The sequence below is a fragment of the Drosophila virilis genome, chromosome X (genome assembly GCF_030788295.1).
Source record: "Drosophila virilis strain 15010-1051.87 chromosome X, Dvir_AGI_RSII-ME, whole genome shotgun sequence".
In the NCBI taxonomy this organism is placed as follows: domain Eukaryota; kingdom Metazoa; phylum Arthropoda; class Insecta; order Diptera; family Drosophilidae; genus Drosophila; species Drosophila virilis.
In genome coordinates, this window is record NC_091543.1 from 8,860,058 (window position 1) to 8,873,744 (window position 13,687).

The 13,687-nt window shown below is 38.8% G+C and overlaps 1 protein-coding gene across 6 annotated transcripts in view; it reads left to right on the forward strand.

Annotated features, from left to right (window-relative positions):
- Ten-a (tenascin accessory) overlaps positions 1 to 13,687 on the forward strand; it is a 289,872-nt gene that overhangs the window by 100,851 nt on the left and 175,334 nt on the right. For 2 of the 6 annotated variants that reach the window (XM_032440760.2, XM_032440761.2), the window contains exon 1: positions 10,105 to 10,837. The exons of 3 other annotated variants lie outside the window; for them this stretch is intronic. The gene's annotated coding sequence lies outside the window, so the exon portion shown is untranslated. Of the gene's footprint in view, positions 1 to 10,104; positions 10,838 to 13,687 lie in introns of those variants that run through there. One more of the 6 variants, XM_070211308.1, reaches the window with a different exon arrangement.

A 13,687-nucleotide genomic window follows, 5' to 3' on the forward strand; every position in this document is an offset into this window, starting at 1 on the left:
GAGTTACGCGGAGCCTGAAGCTAGCAGCTTGTAGGTGCACGTTTTCGCTTTGGTCTCTAATCTGCGTGCAGTTTAGCTCCTTCCTTCCCCTTATCCTACTCCCCCCCTTCGGCTGTGACTGTGCTCATGTTACCAACAACAACAACAACAACGACAAATATGGAGGGCAACTAGATAAAGAAGAAGCAGCTGCAGCCGAAGCCGAAGCCGGAGCCGGAGCCGGAGCTGAACTGCAATAACAAAGTAAAGTGAGCCGCATGTTAACGGCAATTAAATCCGCAAATGGTTTCGCATTGGCAGCAGCAGCAGCCACTCTGCCACCTACACACCCCTCACCGCACACACACACACACACACACACCACCCCCCTCCCCCTCCCCCACACTGCTTGTGTTTATTCGGTTCGCCATTGTAATCCTTGGCTAGGGACACAGCATCCGAAAAGCCGCAGCGCCAAAAACTTCAAAATGGCTGCCAGACCGTGGGCCACGGGAATGTCGTCGCCAGCAGTTGTCGCCGGGCGGACGGGCGGCTATTGGGCGTTGGGCGTTGGGCGTTGCCGTGGCCAGGCGCCAGCTTCAGCTGCTCCCGCAACTCCAATTGCCCGCTTTTGCTCCTGCTGCTGCTTCTGCTGCCCCTTTTGCGCCTGGCAAAAGATGTCCGTAGCATTTTGTGGTTTTGTAAGCGGCTTTCGCATTCGCATTTTGTTTGCGCTTCCTCACATGGCTCGCGAGCCCCCACCACTTCCCCGGAGTTAGCCCACCTAGCCACCCAGTCTGCTGCTGCTTCAGCTGAGCTCCTGTTTCTGCTCCTGCTGCCACCTGCTGCGCCGTTTACATGTGTTGCATTCCAGCATAATTAAAGAACTCACTTGCAGATTACGTGGTTTTATAGGTTCTACCCACTAGCCCCCTGCCCCTCCCAACAGTTGGGCACCTATTGGATTTGTTCTGGCAGGATATGTCTTACTGCTGCACCTTTCTGTGCCTCCAGCTCCAGCTCCTGCTCCTGAGCCAGCTTCTGTTCCTGCTGTTGTCTGATATGTGTTCACTCATTCATTTGCTATTTTGTTGTTTTTGTTTTTGCGGTGTCCTGTTTGTTGTTGTTGTTGTTGTTGTTGCTGTTGTTGCGTATCCTCTGACTGCATTCACATTGCTTACTCAAAGGATTAGCGTAAACGTTTCGTGTAGCAAATTTTCAACTTCAATGCCGCTAATGTACAGCTAATGATTGTTGTTCTTGCTGTTGTTGTTATTGTTTTGTTTTGTCGTTCTCTGTCGTACGTTGAGCGGTTAGGTAAGGTGCCTGCTGTAGCCAAGGCTCACAATTGTCAAAGCTGCGGTTTCAGCTGGCAGACAACTTGAGCTGAAGATAACTTGAGATAAAGATGTAAGCACACATGCCAGTTGCAAGAGGACATGAATCTAACGCAACTATTTGTATACACAAGAGCAGCCCGTGTCAAACTGCTGTCAGAGTTAACATGCACCTTAACATGCCAAATTTGTTAACATAGCCCGCATGTCGTGCACTTAATCCCACTGTTAAATATTTGACAAGCATGTAGATCAATTATTAACAGCTGCAAAAACATTCAAAAATTTGCTTCAGAATATTTCAGTCCAACCACAAATTCAGTACAGCTTGAAAATGTAGGGAGATATATTTAAAAGCTTGTATGCTAGATAGATGCTAATAGCTCTTAAGTCTATTTTTAATAGATGTGACCAGTCTTCTTACAGAAAAAGGTTATCGATATTTATCGATTTGGCTGGAAACATGTCTGATATGGTAAATTTTCTTAGAGATATGCTCAAGGAAGGCAGCTACAAGCTATCGATATTTATCGATTTCGGCTAGAAAAGCGATTGAATTATGGAATAATAAAGGAACTCAATACGATATACAAACCCATGTCTCGACTTGAGGTTCGCTTCGTAACACCTTAGCTTAATTGGTTTATGCTCGAATTCAATATGCATGAAGGGGCTATGAACTGGTTGAAAAGCTTTTTGAATTCGTATTTAAATAAAGCTTGTTACAGATAGACTTAATTGGGACAGATAAAATATCAAATTTAGTGCTGGGATTGAAAATTAGGGTACATACAAAGGGAACTAGTTCGATTGAATCTGAAGAGTCACCGAACTACTTTGGGGGCGAGCAGCTGCCACAAATGTCCGGGCCAGGCGGGCGCATTCAACTCGAGCGCCGACATCGTGTTGCAGGTGCCGCATACGAACTACAAGACTTTGACAACGGATTGCAAACGACAGGCTAAGACATCGATTGACAGCGATGCTAAAACTTAACACATCTTCACATTTGTGAAGTCCGGATGTGGCTCCTGCTGGCCGTGTCGTTGACAGTCGTCATGCGCAGCTACTTAGATGGACATAAAATTATGATTACAGCAAATACCACATGTCACATGCTATCAGGCACTGCACTGGGCAGATTGGGTACACCACATGCTCATAGACACAAACACACACACACACACACACACGCACATATATACAGATATGTATATATGGATATAGATATAGATATAGATGGCAGCAGGAAATGGTCGAGCGACGCTAAACCCAAACGCATGCAGTCAATAACCGAGCCTCAGACTAACGACTAACGACCATCGCCAAGGATTACGCCAGAAAAATAAAGATGTTCGCATAAACCTGGGCAGACTTGCAGTTATCCTGTTCAAAGTTACGTTTATTCTGGAATAACTCAAGAACTTGTGAACAGATCGCATTGACACCTCTTCAATTTCATGTTGGCATATTGAAATATGCGCATACCAATTATTTTGAAGCCAGCCTAAAAATTACCAAAAACGAATTGATCAAATAACGATATCATCACGAGCGATGCCAATGATTCGTCTGCGCTGATTTTTCAATTATTGACTTTGACTTTGTCTTTGCCTTAAGTTTTCCGGCCTCAATGCTGTTCAAATTGGTTTCATCCTTTGTTATATTTAATAAATCAAAGATGTAAATGATAAATATATCATATATATTGAGAGTAAAGCAACCTTTCGCTGATGCTACCCATTTAGCTCAGCTTGCCTACTGCAGGATATGCGTAGAAAAAAAAAAAAAATAGAAATAAAATAAAAATGAAGAAGAGCAAAAGATTCGTAAAGTAATTCATTACAATAAGCTCACGAATATGCCATAAAAATCGCGTGCGCTCGCTGGCAAGTGCTCGACGTAAAGGACATACTTTCGGGACGGGGACAGGAGCTGGAGCTGGAGCTGGAGCTGGAACTGTAACTAGAGCTGGGGGCAGGCAGATAGAAAGCATCTGCGATAGAAAGTGATGTCGTTGTGGTGGTGGCATATCCAATTGCCACAAGAGACGAGGTCATGATACGAAACAGCTCGCATTCGATGTTAATACACTTCACAAGGCTGTCCAGAATGGGGCAAGATGGCGCAGACGGCGCAGACGGACCAGACGAAGCAGACGGCCCAGACAATCTGGTGGCAGTGGCTGCATATGTATCTCTAAGTACGAATACTTATGTATCCAACTATATTCCATTTCTATGAACATGTCAGCGTTGGTTTTCGCGTTTGCCGGCTACTCCACACCGTGCCCCAACGTCTCGATTTGTGGTTTGATTGAAAGCCTTGCACTCGAAGCATGAAATTGGCAATTCGAATCGTTTTAGCTGTAAACTTTCGTGCCTTACAGGGGCCAGGCCAGGCCAGGCCAGCCAGGCCAGCCAGTGCAATTGTTATTGTCCTGTCCCAACCTATCCAGCTACGACTTGAGTATCGGGGCTCCACTGTACATGGCCTAGCTGTGGCATTAATATGACATTTCTGTGGATTACATCAAGGCTGTCGCGCTGCCATTTATATTGTCGCCGTTTTTTCGTGTGATCCGTTCGTCTAACTTAAATGCGAACATTTATGTGCTCTTTTTCGGTTCGGTTGGTGGTTGACATGACAGAATATCTATCAGCTTGTCCATCGATTGGCGAAAAGAAATTTGTGGTTTCAGCTAAAAACATTTGCATTTTAACTTAACTTTCAATTCAACTTTCCATTTCAATTTCGCTTGAAAATTCGTTTTTTACGATTTACTTAACCTTTATTTTAATCAATTTGCTTTGGTGAATTTTTTCTATTCAAAATTCATCACGTTTCAATTTGCTTTCAATTTCAATTCAATTTTAGTATTTTTTGTAATTTTTAAAAGTGTTTCAATTATTTTAAATATCATTATTATTATTTATTTATTCATATGTTTTCCATAATTTTCATATTTTTCAATATTCAAACCGCGCTCATTCAACTTTGTTTCTATCTTTGTTGTTGTCTTCAATCAATAACAATTTCCATTAAGAGAATATATCCCAATATCTCTTGCTTAGTTTAGAAATAGATTAAAACTATTTGATTTACTTCAAAAATGCTTTCAATAATTTGAATATTCCAATTCGACTCTCTTCAGTTTTTCAGTTTTTTTTTTTTCAATTTCTTCTTTTCAACTTTTAGCTTCAATTCAATTAAATGCAAAAACTCCTTTGACAATATTTTTGTGTACATTTCGGGAGCTTTTCAACAATCTTTAAACTAGACAAAACACGCAGCTCTGCTCAATTTCTATTCAACTTTTGTTTCAATTCGGAGTCGAGTTTTGATTTATATTTTGGTTGAACGCCTTCGCATTTTCATTTCAATTTCAAATGTTCAGGGTCAATATTTAAGCGTATTTCAACGTCCAACAGACGATTTCATTGGCAGCTTGTTGAGCGTTGAATTTTCGAAGTTGAAGTTGATAGTTGTAACTGCCACTCCCCCCCCCCCCCCAATACCCTCCCCTCCGTCTGGCGACTATTCCTATTGTTGTTTGCCAGTGCAGAAGATGCAGACGCTGACAGCTGAAGATGTATGATGGAAATTAATAAAACAAGCGTAAACACTTAAAAGGCGCTCCGGCTGACTCAATCGATTCCACGCGATTGACTCTTAGCCGAGCCCCGCAGCGCCCCGCCCACCCCGCCACCGCCTTCGCCTAAGGGGCTGGCACAGTGAGGCCAAAAAGTAATTGAAAACAATCATTAAGAAGGCCCAAAAAAAAAAAAAAAACATCAGAAAATAAAACTGAAATACTTAGGGACAGCTTCTCACTGTCCCTCTCTCTCTCTCGCTCTCGCTCTCGCATTTATGTGTATCACTTAATTATAACTGTACACAGACATCTCTGGCTTGTAGTCCTCCATTTGGGTATTCGGTATTCGATATTTGTATTATACTCGTACACCTTGGCAGCTGCCGCTGTGTCTCTCTGTGGGATATGCCAACTACACACAACGTTTCGGCGTTTACTTTTTCACTTCATTAAAGGAGTTGCTTGCTGGTTTTTGTTTTTTGTACACCCTGTAATAATAATGTGCTTAATATGGGGTATAACACAGCTCTGTGCTCTGAATAGCTCCAGAGCCAAAAGATTCGCCCAGCCCTCGTTCAGTTCGCTTTGTTCGTGGACGCTTGTTGAAATACAATCGAATTTTCAGATATTTATGACAGCAAGAAATAAATAATTCGTTCCTTCATACTATTACTTAAAATTGCATTTGAAATTAAATGAAAATCTATTATTTATTTGCCAACCAAACGAACTATTCTCATGGCTTGCCCTATCTCAGCTAGTAGAGGGTATCGCTTCGTCGAGCACTCGCATCTGGCGCTGGTTTACTTGTGAGCTGTCATTATCACCGCACAAGCAACAACAACAACGACAACAACAACAACAACAGCATAATAGTCGTAGGAGTCGGACAACAAACTCAAACATCGACGTCCAACTGAGTTGAGTCTCGGGACCACGAACCGACCACAAAGTGCAGACTTTGAGACTACCAGAGACCCAGAGAGCGGTAGACCGGGAGATTGGGATACCGAGAGGTCTACACATTATTTATATCTATATTAATTATTGTTTAGCTCTCACTTCCCCGCACACCCCGTTTATAACTTGTCTGCAATTTGGCTCACTTTCAGTTTATCTGATTTGCATTTTTTCAGTGCGAGGGGAAGCCCGTCTTCAATCTGATTGGCTTGTATTCGCAATTAGCTAGAGTTGTACTTCTTTCAGGCATATTCTCTTAATTTCGCATAATTATCTTCAATTGTTTAATAGCCAACTGATTTGGCTTAATTACACTTTACAAATCGCCAAATGAGCCGCGGGCAATTGAGTTTGAATTCGCAACGGTTGAAACATAAATTGATATAATTGACAACTGCATTTAATTATTGAATTGAACTCCAAACTGAACTGACGAATTGTGTGCTTATTGAAAACGCCTTACAGGCTGAAAGGGAGTTGAATTTGATATGAAATAGTTCAATTTAAATTTGGTGTAACTACTGTAACATATTAGGATTTTATTGAAAATAAGTTGATGTGGAATCTGAACCTAGTTGAAATTCAGCCAAAATAGGCCTCAAGCAATTGAAATTGAATACGCAATGGTTGAAACATAAATTGACAACATTCAATAATGTTATGTTCGGTACTTTATAGATTCATTCTTTTCATGTCAACTGAATGTTAATAGAAAGCAAATTGAAGACAAATTGAAACAGGTCGAAAGGGAGTTGAAATTTACTTTAATTTATGTTAGCTGAATCGCAATTTCTGGGAACAAACGTATTAAGATTGGATTGATAAAATTTGCTCTAAGCAATTGAAGTTGAATTTTGGGAAGGTTGAAAGAAGTTGAATGATTGAATTGATCGCAAAACTGAACTCTTATGATGTTCGTTTGTTGCTTGACAGATTGAAAGGGAGTTCAGTTTCAATTTTAGATAAATAAAGTGAATCATTAGAATTGAGAACAAACGATAAAGCGAATTGCAATTGAATCTAAAACTGAATTTGAATTGAATATAATATATCAATTGATTGAATGGAATTGCTTAAAAAAGAATTTAACTTTAATACATTTAGTCAAGTTTATTGAAGCAAATAAGAGGCTCTATTTACGAGCTCCCGACTAGGGAATATCCTGAATCCCCTTTCTACCAAATATTAGCATATATCATTCTCTTTAAATCTTATTCCTTCGATGATTTTCAAAGTTGTCTATGCGAAGAATGTTTAAAGAATTAAAACTTAAAACTTGAATGTTGAATGGGGTTCCGGGTTTGAGTACCTGATCTTTTTTTTTAAAACATTTTGTTGTTCGTTCAATTCAACATTAATCAAAGTTGAATAATTAAGAGGTTTTGTAATAACAGTGTTTCGTTTAATTCAAAAGTACTTTCGAAATGGATCAATTTCGATTAAATGAATTCATGTTTTATTCGCACGCACATACGTACCTTCTCACAAGCATGTATGCATACATACATACATACATACAAACATATATATCATATCATATCATATCATATCGTTTTACCAACAACACGCAACAACAACAACAACAATAGCAATGCGGGCCCACGCAGCCAATACAAACTAGACTCAGCAGCAGAGGATGAGGAAGAGGAACAGGCAGAAGACAAAGAAGAATAACAGTCTCTGGGCTCGGACCTCAAGTGGCGCTCGAAGCCGGCGCTCAAGTGTGCACAAGCACACAAACACATGCGTATGCTATACAAATGATGAGAGGCTAACAGATTGAGCCGAAGAGGGTGAACGAGAGAGCGAGAGGCAGTAAATGCAGCATGTGTGCGAAAGAGCAGCAATAGCAACAGGCCAAGCATCGCTCATGTGAAACTCATAAATTCACGCCGCAGACAACAACGTCAACGACGACGACGCAATTAATCTGCCTGCCTGCGCAGTCGCTGTCGCCGTTGACGTTGCCGTTGCCGTCGCTGTTCGCCTTTGCGCCAGCGCAGCTGTTGACAACGTCGCTGTCGCCGCCCGCTGCGCCCGTTGATTGACCTTATTATTTTCTATATGCGTGTGCGTGTGTGTGAGTGTGCTTGAGAACAGTGCCCAAAATGTGTTGTAACTGTTTATCGATGACGGCCATTCCAACAACAACTGCAGTTTGGCACTGGATGCATTCCGAGCGTACGTTGTTGGGCAACGGGGTGGGGGGCTGTTGGATTGACTTTTGCGGTTAAGACGAGGTGTCAAATTACGTCTTGAGTTGGGTATGCGCCGGCTGCGCAGCTTGCGAAAGCCGCCTGCGACTGTCATTTATAAGACACGAGGGGCTTATTAATCAATTACAATTATGTGAGATGGTATGCGATAACACAAGCGATATATTGCACGCCATCGATAACATGTCTTATCGAACTATCGATGTGCTCAGAATACCAACAAACAACTATGTAAAATTGTTAGTTGGGCAAATCGATATTATGTGTATCGAAATTATCGATAATTTATTCGTTTGCCAGACAAATTAAAAACGAACTGAACACCAACTATATGTAATGTTATATCGATATTTTCGTAATTGAACTTATCGATTGCTGCTTGCCGATTGATTATTTATCGATGGAAATTGTACCGATAGCGTGTACTCGCATGTGTGTAATATTTTAAGCATTTGAAATTAGGAGCTATCGATAATAATATCGATAATTTTTAGCTTAAACGTATAAGGACGCTCCTATAAAAATTTATTCATGACCTTCGATCACAACAAGTTGTTTCCGAATTCGCAACATTAGTCGAGTTCGCAACCGCAAGGCACACTCTCCTGTCTGTATAAGAGTCTTGCCATAAACTGTTATACGCTTGCCGCAGCAGCTGCTCTTAAACTCGTACCGAAGAGAGGAATCGAAAATCGCAGTTACATAAAAACTGTTGTTGCGAATAAACAAAAGTTCTGCTAAGTTCTTATTTGCAAATGTTTGGCAAACAAAAACCTGAACCGAAATAATAGTAAAAATCTGAGTTAGAAAAAAAGCCTATTTGAAAGCGAATGCGAAACTTCAAGTTGTTATATTACTTTAATAATGTTCAACAATTTTATTTATTTACTTTGCAAGAATTTTACAAATAATTTAGTTTTGCCTATCAAAATTTCATAGAATAATTTGCATACATTTTGTTTGTAGTTTGAATTAATAGCAATTAATTGAGCCGAACTGTTATACGCGCATTATGTGACGCAGTAAACAACACTAAACAGCTGTTTGGCTTAGCGGCAGCAGCGCAACAACAGAAACCTGTGGCGGCTAACAGAAGCGCTGTCCTGTAAGCTGTAAACACGCTCAGCGTGTATAACAGTCACGTGGGCGAGCGCAAAACCAGAGAACAACAGTGTGCGAGCGCGCGCGAGAGAGCGGGCGAGTGAGCGTAAGGCAACGCTGTTAAATAACAGACGCATGTACTTTACTTCTAACGTTTACTCGCGAGTCGCGACAACAAATGCATTCGACAATTGCGGATCTGCGGCTGTGTGGGGCTAAAAATACAAAATAGTTGATACTAGATGAGGATTAACAGTCTTCTGGGGAGTATTTAGGATATAAAAGAATTTAGGGAACTGAAGAAAGTAAAATGCAAAGTAAATATGAAATACTTTGGCATATGGCAAAGAGCAACAATAACGGTTAAAAAGCAATCAGATTATATATCTGTTAAATTCATATGCAAAATACAGTTTCGTTTTTTAATATATAATTATGAAATTGTCAAAAATAAAAAAAATGTATTTTATTTTTTAAATTGTTCATGTACTGGCTTGCATTAATTAGCTTTTACATAAGTACCTACATATATAGTTAATTTAAAATTAAATAATTGATTTAAATTGCAATATTCCTTCGAGATTTTGGCATATTGTTTGCGTAGTTAACAGCGCTGACCGCTGCTTGACAGCCGCGCGCTGTTAATAGCAGCATCAATGTAATCAATTATGCCGCTTACAGAGGCTGTGAGAGCCACCCGCATGTCTTACATCTTGCAAATAGCATTGCGAGAGCACCGCCTCAGCATATGCATGCACGTTGCATGGCCCTCTCATGTTAGCTCTCCCGTTCGCTCACGTGCGCGCAAGGCGGCCAGCACAACAGCAGTCAGCCAGCCAGTCAGGCAGGCAGGCAATAACAGCAACAGCAACAGCAACAGAAGCAGCAGCAGCAGCAGCAGGCAGAAGGCAGCAGCAGCAGGCAGCAGCCATCGTGACGGGCACGCGTTTAGTTCTGTGCGATTCATTGAAGCGTTTGGACACGTTGTCGGTGCGTGTATTTCCGTTCGTCGTCGCTTTAATCAACGCAAACCGACTTCGCCTCGTCTCGCAGTGTGCGTGCGTGTGTGTGTCTGTTTCTTTGCGCGTCTGTGTATGTGTGCGTGTAACGCGCTTTACAGCAGCCAAAACAACCAGCAAATACAGCAACAACAACAGCAACTGCACATAAATATTATCGCATTATTTGTGCATCTTTTGTTTTACGGTTAGTTCGCCATTTTTGTTCAGGTTTTTTTTTTGCCATATTTTTTTCAAGTGCAAATTGTAACAGCAACAACAACAACAACAACAACAAATGCTCAAAGGACTTGCAAATTCTTGAGTGTGCGGAAAAGTGCCGCAAAAGTGTTACGCGTGGAATATTAACAGCATTCACAACAACAACAACAACAACAAGCGCATCAGCTGCAACAACAACAATAACCGTTGCAGCAACTGCTGCAGCGTACGTCGGCTTCATTGGATAGTCATATTCTTAGAAGAAGCAGAAGCAGAAGAAGCAGAAGAAGAAGCGGCTGCAGCCAAACGTTGCGCGGAACCATTTTGCAAGTGCAGCGGGCGCATAAGCGCCGCTTTGGCGGCGGCAGCGACAGCGACTGCGACTGCGACAGCGACAGCGACGTCGGCGTCTAACAAGAAGCAACAAATGTAGGTCAAACTCTGTTATTAACATTTAAAAAGGCTCCTAAAAAAAAAAAAATAATAATAATAACGAAAGAAAATAATGGAGCGACATTTAACTATTTTATTTTTTTTTGCCATTTTGTGTCCTTTTTACGCTTTCACGTTTCACGATTTGACGTCGGGTTTTTTGTCAGAGTTTTGCATTGTACTAAAACAAAAAAAAAAAAGTAAATAAATAAATGTTATGTTGACGCGGCGGTAAAACACATAAACAATATATGTATATATAATAGAAAACAAAAGTGCATAGTTGATTTCGTTAAGCCTAGTGAGAGCTACTAACTTTCATTAACATAGTATATATTTAAAAAAGTGCAATTGAATAATAGCAGTTTTGCAGTTTTGAAATTAGTTTATTGCAAATGTTTTTTTATGGTAAACTTAAGTTGAACACTTAATTATTTATTGAAGCTAGTTTAATTTTCATAGATTTTTTCATTTTGCACTTTTAAATGTGGTTTTATTTGAAAAAATTGCTCAAAGAAAATGAAATCTAATGAAATGAAATGGAGCTCGTCTCATTGGAAAAGCTTGAAAACGTTTTGAATAGTTAATTCGATTTTTACAATTACAATTTATTCCTTAGAGCAATTGCAAGTTTAAATAGATGATTTTCATTTCTCACAAAGGGTTGTTTTGAAAATTTGCAAAAGTGAAATAAAATCGAACGATTCTCACTGGAAATGAGTGGGAATTGCAGTCAGTCGAAATGCAGCACACTTACAGAACGATTTTTATTATTATTAATACTGCATTAATTATACGACATTATTTATTGTTCGTATTCGAAACTTGTTCACAAAATGTTCCTTTAACAATAGTTTCAAGAATTCCAGTGAAATGAAATCAAATTGTTTTCATTACGGAAAGAGTGAAAACGATTTCAATTCGATGATTCGCTCTCTGAGAATAGATAATACTTCATCTGTAGATACATTATCTGTAGATACAACTAATATGCATTCTTCAAAGATTCATTAAACTCGCGCCATGTCGAAATCTAATTTCTGCGTAGAATTAAGACAAATTTCGCATAATTTAAAATAAATATCATATATAAAAATTCGAAAAGTAGAGAAATCGAATACGAATAAAAACTGGCTCGAGACTGACATTTTATGGGTTAAACAATAAAAAAAAATTAACTTAAATCAATTATAATTATAATTATAATAGCAATAATTATTTGGCTCTTGAAATAGCTTTCGGTTTAAGTTTAAAAAGCGCAAAAAAAAAGGCTGCCAAAATTGAATTGAAGGCAGCTGAAAGCTAAACCAACAAGAGCGCCATTAATTAAACAAAGTGCCAAGCAACTTAAATAAATGCATATATATAAAAAAATAAAAAAAAAAAGGAAATGAATAAGTCAATAAAAAAAAAAGTCTGTTACGAGCTCTGGCTGGACCATAAAATCCATATTTACTCACAGATCAGCTCTGACTGACGTCTAGACAATTATATTTTGTTTATGTTTGGCTTTATTTTTGTTCTTGCTACTTTTTCTGTTGCCTTTTTCACATGTTTTTGCACATGTTTTATTGTTGTTTCTTTCTATCGTGTGCCCTGTCCAAATGTTGTTCGCCGTCCGCCCTCAACTCTAGTCGCATATCGAGCCGACGGCATTTTACAAAGTTAACTCAAGACTTTGCCGAAACGCAGCATTCAACAGGAATTGCAGCACATTTATGCGAACTGTTCACTTGATAGCCATATATCTTGTGTGAGAGAGTGTGTGAGGGAGAGAGAGAGTCTAAAAATGATTAAAATTAGTTTTCGTTTTGTGAATAATAAGAAGCCGGTACGTAATGTAGAAGAAATATATATATATATGTGTCTACTTGAGCAGATGTTTTTTTCTTCTCATTTGGAATGTTGGATATAACTGGAAAAATAAATACTATAATATATAAAGTAATTATAATTTATAATCAGTCAAAGACTTTAATGAATCATAGACAATAGCTAAGCTCCAAGTGAGCATATTTTCATTTATAAAATAAATGTGATATAATTATATATAATTTTCTAACTTTTATATAATTTTTTCCTTGCGTACACATTTCTCAGATACTAATTAATTTAATAAAATATACAGCTGATTAAAATCAATAAATTTTTAAGCTGACTCAAGGATCGGGCCTTAATTTATCAAACTAAGTGAAACAAGCCCAAATAAAATGTCAGTATAATATACCAAATGCTAGCCCAATTACTAGCTTAAATACTGGCCCAGACAGTATACCAAATAAAATACCAGTATAATATACCAAATACTAGCCCAAATACTAGCTTAAATACTGTCCCAAATAATATACTAATATATTATACCAAATAACATATCAATATACCAATATAGTATACCAAATAATATACCAAATACTAACTCATAACCTAGCCCAAATAACGACAAAATACTAGCCCAAATACTAGCATAAATACTGTCTCAAATAATATACCAATTGAATATACCAAATAACTTACCAACTTCAGGCTGCGTTATCTTAAAAAACTGCTCAATAAAGGTTAATAACAATAACATTTAAATTCTTGATAATTGTTGATAAAGCCGCATTCGCTGCATAAATGTTGATTATTTTTTTTTTATGATTGCTTAAAACGCAGCGCAATAAATTTACGTGATATCAAAGGCTTTTCCAATTGAGTACATTTTCCATTTGCACATATGCATGTTGGGGGCAAGTTTCCTTTTTGGGTTTTCATTTGATTAGACACTTAAGAGATGCCAGCAAATGATTTTAGATGGACCATTTTCAAAGAAATTCAACAATTTCCACTTTCTAAAGACAATTTTTT